The sequence below is a fragment of the Euprymna scolopes genome, chromosome 2 (assembly GCF_053919585.1).
Source record: "Euprymna scolopes isolate OS-2025 chromosome 2, ASM5391958v1, whole genome shotgun sequence".
NCBI classification, from domain to species: domain Eukaryota; kingdom Metazoa; phylum Mollusca; class Cephalopoda; order Sepiida; family Sepiolidae; genus Euprymna; species Euprymna scolopes.
In genome coordinates, this window is record NC_136483.1 from 139,230,205 (window position 1) to 139,245,313 (window position 15,109).

The 15,109-nt window shown below is 34.7% G+C and overlaps 1 protein-coding gene across 15 annotated transcripts in view; it reads right to left on the bottom strand.

Annotated features, from left to right (window-relative positions):
* Positions 1-15,109, bottom strand: part of LOC145296533 (proton-coupled folate transporter-like) — a 134,576-nt gene that overhangs the window by 42,843 nt on the left and 76,624 nt on the right. For 6 of the 15 annotated variants that reach the window (XM_080142551.1, XM_080142544.1, XM_080142547.1 and 3 more), the window contains exon 2: positions 13,889-14,034. The exons of 2 other annotated variants lie outside the window; for them this stretch is intronic. The gene's annotated coding sequence lies outside the window, so the exon portion shown is untranslated. Of the gene's footprint in view, positions 1-11,599; positions 11,927-13,888; positions 14,035-15,109 lie in introns of those variants that run through there. 7 more of the 15 variants (XM_080142540.1, XM_080142545.1, XM_080142543.1 and 4 more) reach the window with 5 other exon arrangements.

The following is a 15,109-nucleotide window of genomic DNA, read 5'->3' on the forward strand; positions in this document are numbered from 1 at the left end:
GCAAACTCTAGTGAGTAAAGCTGTGTGTCGCTTTTGGAAGCTGAAGTTAGCAGGTGTACTAACTGCTGCTGGAAAGACATTGAACTGCCGAGGATATGGCAGAATAAATAGAGGTTAGCCAAGTTCCAGTTGTTGACATTGAGATGTTCGCCATGGATAAACAGCTGTTGGGCTTCGATCTGCTGTTGGTGATTGATGCGATCAAGAAACTTGGTGGAGTTTATTTCACGGAATTAAGCACGTTTTAGACGCCTAAACAGATGTGTTGCCATCTCAATTGACGAGCCAGACTTTATGATCTCAGTGACAAAAAATGAACTGCATCATGGAAATGGGCAAACGACCACTCTCCCAGTGAACTGAGTAACAGTGTGAAACAATACACATAGCCTTGTCATGCCAGATTCAACAGTGGCAGCAGAATGGATGGCTGGTGCCATATTCAGAAGAAGAACTTGGCCCACCTAAGGGTCTAATTCCTTTAATGGCGGTCATGCAGAAACAGAAACACAAGGTGCGTCCGGTGCTTGACTACCGAGAATTGAATGAGTTTGTAGATGCTTTCACTGCCAATGCAGAAGTGTGCACGCAGAAATTAAGAGAGTGGCGGCGACAAGGAGTCACTGTGTCGCTTATGGATCTGCAGAATGTATATCTTCACATCCATGTCAACAAAGCTCTATGACATAAACATGAAAAAGCTGTAATGTTTTTCAGCTGAGCATACATAGTCATGAAACAGTTGACAAATAGATAAAAATCTGATAGCCCCTACGTGCGAATTTTCTAATTATTTTCAAGGGCCAGCACTTCTATCTTACACAGTTGGGATTTGGGCTGAAGGTGGTGCCACTTATCATGAAGTCTCTTATAGACGCTATCGTATCGTAAAACCATGCAATCAAAAGCGCCACATCAGCATATATTGATGATATTTTCATTAATGAAAGTGTAGTTCCTGCGTCGTGCGTGCAACAACATTTTTTAGACTACGTATGGTTTCGTTTCTAAGACCCGGTACGACTAAGAGACGGCGCCAGAGTTCTTGGCTTGCAGATCTGGGAAAAAGATAGCACTCTTAGATGGAAACGAGGAAGTCCTTGATGAATTGACCCATCGGCACATATTTTCTCTCTATGGGAAATTCGTTGGTCACTTCCCCATATGTAGATGGCAGTTGCATTTATCAAGTGCCAAACAACTACTATAACAAAAAACTGGGATGACAGAATCAAAAACACGCCTCTGTCAAATATTGGCAGAAACTTTGAGCAAAGTATGAGAAGTGGATCCAGCTTGAGGAGATTGGTGTACGGACGGTAAAGATTGGTGTACAGACGGTAAAGATTGGTGTACGGACAGTAAAGATTGGTGTATGGGCGGTAAAGATTGGTGTATGGACGGTAAAGATTGGTGTATGGACGGTAAAGATTGGTGTATGGACGGTAAAGATTGGTGTACGGACGGTAAAGATTGGTGTATGGACGGTAAAGATTGGTGTATGGGCGGTAAAGATTGGTGTATGGGCGGTAAAGATTGGTGTACGGACGGTAAAGATTGGTGTACGGACGGTAAAGATTGGTGTATGGGCGGTAAAGATTGGTGTATGGACGGTAAAGATTGGTGTATGGACGGTAAAGATTGGTGTATGGGCGGTAAAGATTGGTGTATGGACGGTAAAGATTGGTGTATGGACGGTAAAGATTGTTGTAAGGACGGTAAAGATTGGTGTATGGACGGTAAAGATTGTTGTACGGACGGTAAAGATTGGTGTATGGACGGTAAAGATTGGTGTATGGGCGGTAAAGATTGTTGTACGGACGGTAAAGATTGGTGTATGGACGGTAAAGGTTGGTGTACGGACAGTAAAGATTGGTGTATGGGCGGTAAAGATTGGTGTATGGACGGTAAAGATTGGTGTACGGACAGTAAAGATTGGTGTATGGGCGGTAAAGGTTGGTGTACGGACAGTAAAGATTGGTGTATGGGCGGTAAAGATTGGTGTATGGACGGTAAAGATTGGTGTACGGACAGTAAAGATTGGTGTATGGGCGGTAAAGATTGGTGTATGGACGGTAAAGATTGGTGTATGGACGGTAAAGATTGGTGTATGGACGGTAAAGATTGGTGTACGGACGGTAAAGATTGGTGTATGGACGGTAAAGATTGGTGTACGGACGGTAAAGATTGGTGTACGGACTGTAAAGATTGGTGTATGGGCGGTAAAGATTGGTGTATGGACGGTAAAGATTGGTGTATGGACGGTAAAGATTGGTGTATGGGCGGTAAAGATTGGTGTACGGACGGTAAAGATTGGTGTATGGGCGGTAAAGATTGGTGTATGGACGGTAAAGATTGGTGTATGGACGGTAAAGAGTGGTGTATGGGCGGTAAAGATTGTTGTACGGACGGTAAAGATTGGTGTATGGACGGTAAAGAAATTACAGTCTGGGTGGATATGAGTTGCGTAGCCACAGGAGTTGCATAGCCACAAGAGTTGCATAGCCACAGTAGTGGCACTGGAAACGAATGGAACGGTCATTAAAGATGTGTGTTGGCTACATCCAATTAACGATGCTCAACACATCAATCTAGCTGAACTCGATGCGGCACTCAAAGGAGTCAATTTGGCCCTTCAATGGGAATCGACAGTATTACACTTGGTCACTGATTCGCCATGCATGCACCAGTGGATTTATGACACTTTAACATTATTCCTAAAAGAAAAAAGTATGACTTCCAGGGGAAGTGAAATTTCTAAAAGGGGATGAAAGTTTTGGCTACTGACATACATATACCAAATCTCTATTTGTAGTAGATGTTAATATGAATGGGGTGTGCATAAAATTTTGGTTGTTTGGTTGCTCTGTTTTACGGTATATCAACCCTTTTTGGGGCTATTTAATGCCGAATCCAGTATTGCAGTTTTTAACTTTTAAATTCAAATGAACATATCTCGTCTCAAACAAAAATTTATTGATCAAAATAAGCACCGTCAGACTCCACACATTTTTGCCAACGCAAAATAAGTGTATTTATGCCAGTAACATAAAAATCTTGCGTTCTGGTGCCGATGAAGTTGCTGAAAGCGTTTTAGGTTTTAGGTTTTTGAAGCATTTCTCATGCAGAAAGTTGTGGAGATGCTTGAAAAAATGGTAGTTGGTAAGTAAGAGGTCTTGAGAGTATGGTGGATGAGGCAGAGTTTCAGAGCCCAATTCGTTTAACTTCTGCAGAGTTGGTCGGGCATTGTTGTGAAGGAAAATTGGGCCTTTTCTGTTGGTTAATGCTGGGTGTTGTTGTCGAAGTTTCTGACACCTTTCATCCATTTGTTGACAGTACTTCTCTGCCGTAATGGTTTCGCCTGCATTAAAAAACACTGCAATGGATGAGACTTGTCGCAGACCATCAAACAGTCAGCATGACCTTCTTTTGGTGCAACTCTGGTTTTGAGAAGTGCCGTGGAGTTTTGTTGGCATCTAACTACTGAGCTGAGCATCGCCGGTTATCATAAGGAAGCCACTTTCCATCATGTCACAACCTGTCAAGAAACGGGTCATTCTTGTTGTGTAAAAGAAGAGAAGATGACACTTCATAACGGCGTTTCTTTTGGTTGTCATTCAATTCGTGAGGCTCCCATTTATCAAGTTTTTTTTTTTTGTCTTTCCAATCTCTCTCAAGTGGTTGGAAATCGTTATATACATTACATCTAATTCAGAAGCAAGTTCTCAAAAACTTGTGAATGAATTGGCTTTGACTAAGGTTCCTAATTGATCGTTGTCGACATCCGATGGCCAACCACTATGTTTATCATCTTCAAGACTCATCGCCGCCACAAAATTTCTTAAACCACTATTCAGTAGTGGTTCCTAAGCCAAACGCTTTATTGATATTGCAAGCTGTTTCAGCAGCTTTTTGGTCTAGCTTGAATTGACACAAGAAAATTATGTGAATTGTTTTTTTTTTCCATATTGTATTCAATGTTCTGGAAAGATGACATAATTGTTTTAAAACGATTGTAATTTAAATGATTAGATCGAAAGTAAAGGTATTGTAATGAAAACTTATTTGAAAACACATCATTTGAGATCGAAATTAAAAATTCTGCAAGAACTTTCTCGTCAACCTAATATTTATTCATGGCGTTTAGTTTGGTTGTTTTCTAGAGAAAAATTATTGTTTTTGTTTATGACTTTGCAGAACACGATTGAGTTTAACATACGGAAAGAAAAAAAACAATGACACCAATGTTTGATGCATTTAAGTTAGGAAGCCGATATTTTCAGACAGCCTGATCTGGTAGGATCAGAGTGTGTAAAGGCAGTGGTAGTGGCGGTAATGCGTAAAGCAGTAATTCATTTACCTATGTCCCATAAGTGTTGCTACTTTCTGTAAACTGTTCCTTTGATTCATTCAGTTAACAGAAGACTGAACCACTTGTTTTTTTATTCATTTATTGTGAACAGAACAATTGTTTGAAACGGAAAGAAGGAGGATTTTCTTTTTTATATGACAAAGCAGAGCGGTAAAAGTTTCCGTGGTATGGGAAAGAAAAGAGTAAAGTATTAATTATCAAAGTCGAAGTTGACTACCAATTGAGGAATGTCAAGGGAAAAATTGTGGACAGTGGACATTCAGGTTCTGTATTTAGCAACAGAAATGCTATTTCAAGTAAAAGAGTGATAAACGGCCCTGTGTCCATTCACTCTGGGTGCTTAATGAAAATATGCTATTTCAAACATGAGCGTGACAGACTAAAGAAAATTTTACTTTACACTTAAGTTCTATATTTTTTGCAATGAGGATTGATAATATGTATTACTTGGATGTTTCAAACTATTGTTCTCATCTTGTGTGTGTTACTCTTACAACGTTTCAGCCAATGTAACCTCCAACCTTCTTCAGGATCTTGAAAACAGTTTTCCTATTTAACACAATGTATTTTTTTTTAATAATCAAATAATTATACCCTGCTTATTTTAAAATAAATTAGGAAAACATAATATTTCTGTGAATATTTTTTTGTATGTATATATATATATATATATATATATATATATATATATATATATATATATATATATATATATATATAACTCTATGGACCTTGCTGGCATCTCATCTTCGACAATCGATGGGACGATTCAATCTTTTAAAAAAGGGATGATGTCAATTTTTATATATATATATATATATATATATATATATATATATATATATATATATATATATATATATATATTACTGTTGGAAGGTTTAACTGGAATTGGGGGTATCAGAATTGGTATCGGAATAATTTTACTCTAATTTCCGATTCCAAAAACGATTCCTTAAAAAACATGTGGAACTTAATTTTACATTGTTGATAGAAAGTATAAAATGATGAATATCTATTGTTATTAAGCTACGAGTGGTATTAAAATCCATACATCATAATAACATAAAAACGATGTAAATTTATTTTCATGGTGCCAAAAAGAAAAAAGATTTTGCTTGGTCCGTCAGCATTGATAAATCTGAAAAAACAACTTCAATGAATTAGTGGACTTCGAGATTTTTCATACTTCTATGCTAGACACATATTTTCTGTGTTATCTCCTCTCTGTTAAGTAGTGTTTACTTGCCATAATATCAAGTTCTCAATATGCAGATAAAAGACTATGAACTTACATCGAGTAATAAACGATTCGTGGTTTTAATTAAAACAATACTGTCATTTAAGTTTTTCTTTCCACTAATAAGACACAAATACACAAATGATAAAAATAGTAGTCGAATAATTCAAATAATCCAGAAAGTTTAAATGTAATTAACCGATATCATATTTAAATGCCGGAAAAGTTGTAGTCAGAAAATGATGAAAAATTTAATTTTAAAAATATTAATGAGAAATTAAATGCAATTAAATTCCATATTTAAAAATGAAAAATGAAATATATATATATATATATATATATATATATATATATATATATATATATATATATATATATATATATATATATATACATATATACATACACACACACACACACATATATATATATACATATATACATACACACACACACACACACACATATATACATATATATATATATATATATATATATATATATATGTTTACCGTTTTTTGGGAAAGAATTCCAAACAAAGTGCTCGATTACAAAGAAAAAAACTTTTTTTCGATATAAGAGCTTAATATTTATTTATTTAAATGTACAGAAGGTCAGAAAAACATTGGTACCGTCGGTTTCAAGCTTAACATAAGGGTGACCAGTTAATGGTAAATCGTAAATAATGTTAGGCTCTCGTCAGCCATGTTCTTTCTAGACAAGGCATGAAACAACTTCATGTAAGGAAGAGAAACAACTTCATGTAAGGAAGAGAAACAACATGGCTGACGAGAGCCTAACATTATTTACGATTTACCATTAACTGGTCACCCTTATGTTAGGCTTGAAACCGACGGTACCAATGTTTTACTGACCTTCTGTACATTGAAATAAATATATATATATATATATATATGTGACTCTCTACACTGATGATTCCCGAAGTGTCTGTAGGTATTTAAAAAAATAATTATAGTAATAATTATGTCTGCCCCATTTAAGAACTAGGTTCTTATTGTTCAGTACTTTACATTGAAATGAAATAAACCGGTCACTTAATCCCACGTGCACAGATCATGATGTTAAAATCACAAAATCACTCTCGGCCTTCTTTAAATGGCATTCATGATTTATATAAATGTTTAGTTCAATTATATTCTCGCCGCCGTTCACGTTGGCCGAGTGGTTTGTTCCTTGCTAATGGAGTCAGAGATGGCTTCGTGGCTGGGTTAAAATCTCCTGACCGGCAGTAATCGTGACTCTCTGCACTGATGATTCCCAAAAGGATGAAACGCTAGTGTCTGTAGCTATTAAAAAAATAATAATTCTAGTAATAATTCCCCAAGCGTAAACACCAGGTTTATCATGTACAAAATTAACTTTTTTGTTGGTAACATCGAATGGAAATAATATCTGACGAACTGATGAGAATAGGAGACTTTTATGAATACAGAAAACCATTAACGAAACAGCTGTAATGAAGAAATCCAAGATGAATTAAACAAAAGTTACAAAAAAGAAAAAATGTAAGTCTTTGAATTTCAACAAAGTGTTGTACTATATATGCTCTGCACCTATAAAGCAGATACACTACGCTTTACTCGAATTAACGGTGATTCAGTTTTTATCATAACAGTCTCCACCCATTAAACGAAAACGGTATACATTGAAATTAACAATATTTCAAAAATAAACGTTGTTCTATCATTGTTACTAAGCGACGCCATGGAAAAAATGGCTATATCGATGATAGATAAATTTAAATAACGGTTTCGATTATCGATTAATTATCGGGGGTATTCTGAGACAAAACTTAACTAAGGGAAAGGAGTGGCTGGTTACTTTTAATGCATCTAAAACCAAGCTTATCTCTTTACATCATCAACATTCTAATCCACATCTGGCATCAATTGAAATGAATGGCTCTCGTCCTCAAGGAGGCCTCAAGTTTTGACAAGCTTCTGGGCTTGACCATTACTCCTGATCTTAAATGAAACACGTACATCAAATCTGTTGCCAAGGCCGCTGGAAAAATGGTGGGATCTTTCTATCGGTCCGGTAAATATCTCACTGCTGATTCTATTCTCTATCTATATAAGAGCCAGGTACGTCCAAGGATGGAATACTGTTGCCACATCTGGGCAGGAGCTGCTAGAAAGGACTTGTCCTGCCTTGATAGAGTTCAAAATAGACTTCGTAGCCTCGTAGGAGATGCCCTTTTCTCCTCCTTGCAACCTCTATCTCACAGAAGAGATGTTGCGAGTTTGTCTCTGATGTATCGTTATTTTCATGGAAAGTGTTCGACTGAGCTTCAATCTATGGTTCCCCTCGCCAAACTTTCACAAGAAACACTCGTCTAGCTGTAAACACTATCAATAATTCCCCCCACTCTTTATCTGTGCCTAAACCTAAACGTAGATTCGATGAACAAAGCTTCTTTCTTAGAACTGCATGCCTGTGGAATTGTCTTCCGTTTTCCTGCTTTCCGGCTGACTACAATATGGTTGTCTTCAAGTCTAACGTAAATAAGTTCTTGATGAGCCGTCCCATATAAGTTATCAAATTTACCAAATTTTCATTACTAATGATTACTATATTGTCCAATTTCTACTGTACACTCTTTAACCCTTATCCTTGAGTGGCCTCTTGGCCTTGATAATGTGGTGATGCCTATGTAAAAAAAAAAAAAAAGATCACTCCCAGACTTATTCACTAAAGCTCTGTAAAGAAAATCTGTTCAGCCGTTTCGGAGTCTATAAGGAACGATCTCACACACACAGAGAGAAAACGTCGCATTTATATATATATATACATGCTAGTATATATATATATATATATATATATATATATATATATATATATATATATATATATATAACGATGTCTCGGTGAATCGTCATGCATTTAAACAATACTAGCGCTATATACCAACATTCAATACAAGAACACAACTGTCCCACCTCCAATCTAGGAAAAATCGTCGTCGACAACACAAAAATTATACAACGTGAAAATAATCTTAAAAACTGAAAAATTCTTGAAGCGTCATACATTAGAACTCATCACCCTGCTATAAATAATATTGCATTCGAGAAAAGCAGCAATGTGTTCAAATGTCTAGCGTAGCGCGTAATGGATGAACTTTGCAAATAGTGCCCACGAACTTGCTGATCTTACCACTCTAATTTTTAATCGACCTATATTTCTAATCGACTTCTCATCGATTTATATATTTTAACTTACCATTACCTAATGCGGTTTAATGTATATTTTACTTTTCATTTTTTAATTTCCATTTTCACTCTTCGCTTTTACTTCCTAAATACCTGAAGATGATCTGTGGACGAATCGAAAGCGCTCGTTACAGTAACAATTATGGAACCTTCATTAATATTTTCGATTTTGATATAAAAAAAGATTATACGGAAAATCGAAAAAATAAAAAAAAAGAATCATAAAGCAAAGTATCTCCGTTGCATTTAATACCATTTACTTGAATACACACACACACACACACACACACACACACACACACACACACACACATATATATATATATATATATATATATATATATATATATATATATATATATATATATATAAAGCTGAACATCTGTGTGTGTGTCTGGTCACGAATAGGCTCCTATATGGTTGACTATTTAGGAAACTAATCACATAAAATGATAGAAGATGTATTGAGACACAGGAATGGGTATGTTTGATCTGGCATAATGATGATTCATTAAAATTATGGGGTCTGCGTACGCGCCTGGTCCACATGGAAATAAAAAATTTAAAAATTTAAAAAAAAACGTTTACAAGTGTTTTTGATATAGATGTACATAAGAATACTTTGATAAGGATGTTTTAACTTAAATAGGTATAATAAAATTGTGGGGTCTGCCTTCGGCCTCCATAGAATGGAAATATGCACAAACTTTAATAAAGACTTTCCATATCTATCTGCGTAAGTATACTTTGATAATTATGTTTCAGTTTGAAGAAATATGGTATAATAAAATTATGGGGTGTTCGTTCGCGCCTGACCTCCATAGAATGGAAATATGTCACAAAGTATAACAAGGTTTTTTAATATAGATCCACTGAATATTGTGATAAGTGAACAGGTATAATAAATTATGGGGGTTATCTATTTTATTTTTACTTTCATCATATTTTCTTTGGTTTAGATACTCCCAAATTCGAAGCTATCTCTTTGCAACCCTTCATACTTTCATAAATCAAAATGTTTTTGAACCCATTCAACGACGGGTACTTTTGCTAGTATATATATATATATATATATATATATATATATATATATATATATATATATATATATATATATATGTATATGTATATATATATATGTATGTATATATGCATATATATACATACATATATATATGTATGTATATATATGCATATATATATGCATATATATACATACATATATATATGTGTATATATACATATATATGTATATATACATATATATATACATATATATATATACACATATATATACATATATATACATATATATACATACATATATATACATATATATATACACATACATATATATATACAAACATATATATATATATATATATATATATATATATATATATATATATATATATATATATATATATATATATATATATATATATATATATATATATATATTGTTTGTTTTGGTTTTAGCGAATTCAATTATTTACGAAAGCGCATTTTGACCTAAATGCGAACTGGGAATAATTTTCCCTTTAGCGGTATATATATATTATTTTTATAATGTAATTATCCACTGACAGGTGTTTCGTCGTCTACGACTCATCAGAGTGAGTGAATATAGCGAGATTCGAAATCGGGACCCCACAGTAATGAGCCTAAGCCCTTACCTCTGACCCATCTCGCCAACTGTCTGGATATATCGCGATTTACTTAAATGTTGTTTGTTTTGGTTTTAGCGATATGTTTTGCATGAATTCAATTATTTACGAAAGCGCATTTTTACCTAAATGCGAGCTAGGAATAATTTTTCCTTTAACCAATTTGGTACCCCCACATGGGAAGTGGTATATATATTATTTTTAAAATGTAATTATCCACTGACACGTGTTTGGTCGTCTACGACTCATCAGAGTGGCTGACTGGCTGATATATATATATATATATATATATATATATATATATATATATATATATATATATATATATATATATATATGGTGCTAAGGCGTTTACTGATCCGCGCCATTTTTTAAATCGTATTTCCAAGTTTAATTAAAGTTTTATGATATGTTTTTTTTTTATTCAATTGTAAGGTTAAAGTACAGAATAGGTACAAAACACCCTCCCCTCCCATGTTAAGAATGGCTTTTTAAATAATAACGTTATTATTTCACCACGGATCAATGAGTGCATGAGTACTATATATATATATATATATATATATATATATATATATATATATATATATATATATATATATATATAACAGTGAACTCATCTGTTTGTCTGAGGAACGATCTCTACAAAACTTTTTTGTCAATTTTTAATCTACAGACTTGAAACTTTATATATTCGATTTTAGTCGATAAAAATAGCTTTCAAGGGGTCAAAATTGAAAAAAAAAAAAAAGAATGGAACTTAGCAGGTGTAAGTCGACTTAAAAAATTTTCAAGTTTTTATATGTGTAAGGACATAGTACAGATGGTAACGAATAAGGCTGGAGAGCTACATGTTTTGGTTTCGATTCTAGCTGATAGCACTCAAGTCATTTTTTAAAACTTTTGAAATCAATACTATATATTGGGTACAAGATAATAATCAACAGAGAATTAGCTCCATATTAATAATAAATACAAAATCTGCATGAATTAAAATATCATATTTAAGCGTATTTTACGACCGGACAACGCCTGGCGACCTGCTAGGTCTATATTAATATAAAGAATAAAAAATGTAATAACTCACGTTGTATACAAAATGCTGGGACCAGAGCTGCAGTCGTGAAATGAAGAAAAATTTTAATAAAATTAAGTTAAAGTTTTTTGTTTTTTTATAGTGAGATCTGACATTTTCCAAACATTTGCGGCTTGATTTATCTGATCTGATGTCCAGTCAAGTACTTCAAACGTTTTTTTTTTCTTCTTCTTCTTCTTCTTCTTCTTTTCTTTTTTTATTTTCAATGACCAGTTATCAGACAAAGCTTGGTTTGTTTTTGCTTTTGTTTATTTTCTTGAGTGCTTGCCGGCTGAGAAGTGTGTGCTTTGAATAGGCTCATGTCCATCTATATTGAACAAAAGCTAGAAGAGGGGGAGGGATACAGTAATACAGTATTGCAATTAATTAGGAGAGAAAGAGAGAGAGAGAGAGAGAGAGAGAGAGAGAGAGAGAGAGAGAGAGAGATGTTATTTTTTATTATTTAATATTTTTAGCCCTGCCCAATTTTATGTCACAAGTTTTTATGTACTTTTTTCTTTCCGGAAATCACGAGGATATACAAGTGTTAAAAAAAAAAACAAAAAACAAAAAAAAACAGCAGATGGCAGACGATAGGGTGGAACGAAGGAATACATCTTATTTTATTTCTTTCTCACGCATAAATCATTCAGAATAACAAGATCTCCTGGGACTGGAGACCGTGGAAAATTCTACAGTTAATTTAAAAAATAATAATAATAATTCTGTACAATTCGGTTAACGGGATAATTTTTCAAAAGCTTCCAAACATTAAATTTGCAGTTAAACATTTTTTTAATGAACATCCTTCTAGACAAGGCATGAAACAACTTCATGTAAGGAAGCTAAAAGAAAATACTTCTGAAAGGTCAAAAACAAGGCAATGATCAAACAGCAATTCTGTCCCCTTCTTCAGGAAAACATCGCTCATGGAATTTGAGAACTAAAAGGATAGACTAAGGGAATTTGAAATTAGTTTAAAATTCGTATTGTCCAATACTATATATAACCATGCAAATATACCAGCAATGATTTCTCTCGATTCTCTCAATCCTTGCACCTCCGTCCACTGTGGCCATGTTTGCAAATCTCTAGCAGGACTCAAGTGCCATCTTCACTTGAGCGACTGTCGGCACAAACAACCATAAACAGAGATATTTGGCAGAACCTTATACGTCGAGACCGACAGGAAAATCCATGATATATATTTTTAATTTTATATATTTTTAAATAAAATTCAAATAAATAAAATAAATATATATGTGTGTGTATATATATGTATGTTTAGATATGTATGTATATATATATATATATATATATATATATATATATATATATATATATATATATATATATATATATCGATAATCAAATGATTAAATGCTATAGTATTTTTCATTTATCACTAGTAATTTGTTGTATTATTTCTCTATAGGTACAGGGTGGAATGATAAAATTGTCGCCCTAAAGAAAACAACACTACAGCTTTACTTAAAAACTTTTATTGAAAAAATCAATTCAGGTAAATTGATTATGTAGTAGAGCTAGCATCTAATCTATGTAGCCGCCTTCAGCCTCAATTGCTTCCTTGATACGATTCCGGAACTGGGAGCATGCCTTTTCAACAAGCGCTAGTGGAAGTTCAGTGAATACTCAGTGGATGGCAGCGATCAGGCTGGCTTTTGTGGCAGGTCATGTTGGCGATGTTCTCGATGTATAACCAAATGGAGTAGTCCAGCAGGTTCAGGTCGAGAGAGGAGGGGTGCCAGTGAGAAAAAGGTACAAAGTTGTAGCACTCTTTCTGAAGCCAAGCCTGGGTCTCTTTGAACTTGTGGGCCGACGCTGAGTCTTGCTATCACACCCAGGATCTGCCAGCCACCACATGATCGCACTAGGGGATCAACACACTCTTCAGCACATTCAGGTACATATTGGTGTTGATTTCAAGCCGACTTTGAAGATGTGAGGGGGCATGATGTGACACTCACTTGACTAAAGACCATAACCATGGCTGGAAAGTTTGTTTTCATCACCCTGGGCACATCCCTGTTGGTCCTAGCAGACGTTCTTTTCATCTGAAAAGAACCAGAATATATTGGGATGCTTCAGTTTGGTGAACAACCTGACAGACTTGATTAGTCTGAGGTTCTTTGTGTTCTCAGTCAAGTTCTGACTTGTCTGGCACCTGTAGGATCTACACTTTAAGTCCCCGTTCACACATGCATTCACAGTTGTGTGTGAGATGCGTGAATCTCTGGCAATCTGCCGAATAGGCCGCTGGGAAATTTCATCAATAATTACCTGGATCTTCTCGATGAACCCCTTGGTCTTGGTCTTCTTGGCAGTGTCCTTCCGCTCCATCACCTTCAAACATTTCACTTTCAGACATGATAAAAGACTCCTATCACTTTTTGGATCTGTACACAACTAGCCAACTAGTAGATGGTCTGCAACAAAAAAAGAAAACCAGTTTTCATTAAATGGAAATGGAATCATGTTGTTTTTTTTAGGGTGACAATTTTATTGTTCCACCCTGTATTTTTTGTTGTTGTTGTTGTTGTTGTTGTTGTTGTTGTTGCTTACCAGAATCTAGTTGGCTTGTTTGCATGTGTATTCTGGAGGCTGTCTACATTTAATACCTCGTGTCATCTTTGAATGGAATTAACTATCTTTTTGCTAACAATTTCAACACATAGTGGCGTTTTTGTCATGATTTTTAATTTAGTCACACTATAAAGAAACAACATCTATTGTTTTTGTAAACCATGTGGGTAGAACAATTTTTTAATTGGAGGATGTGTTTGTTTTGAGGAAAATTAGTAAACGAATACACAAAACACAAATTCATTGAACTCAAAATTAATGAGAAGATGTCTTACAGCCAGTGGCAGAGTGTAGACAGGACAACCCTACACACACACACACACACACACACACACACACACACACACACACACACAGAGTTGATGTTGAAGATTTCATTGAGTTGCTGGTGCATGGCATAGATAACCTTACCACCCACTCTTCTGTAGTAAATTCCTCACGCAAACAAAAGATGAGATCACTGAGAAAGAGTGCATCATTCTTCTGGACTTCGCAGAAAATTGCCATGATATGGTGTAGGATGAAATCCAAGGATATCACTGGAATAAGGACGAGTGCACCATGCAATAGTTCAAACAAGATGGAAAACTGCAACACATTGTGCATCATATTTGATGATCTTGACCATGAAACCCTTTTCTTCCTTGAATTATAGAGAATTTTCATGGCATGGATTAAGGAGAATTTGCGATAGATCAAAAGAACTGAATACTTTAGTGATGGCTGTGCTGGTCAATATAAAAGTTACAAAGCATTTCTTAATCTTTGCCACCACAAATCTGATTTTGACATTGATGCAACCTAAAAATTCTTTGCAACTAGTAATGGCAAATGCCTTAGTGACGGAATTGGCGGGACTGTCAAGCATAAGATACTGCAAGTCAGTTTGCGAATGCCTATCAACAACCAGATTTTAAC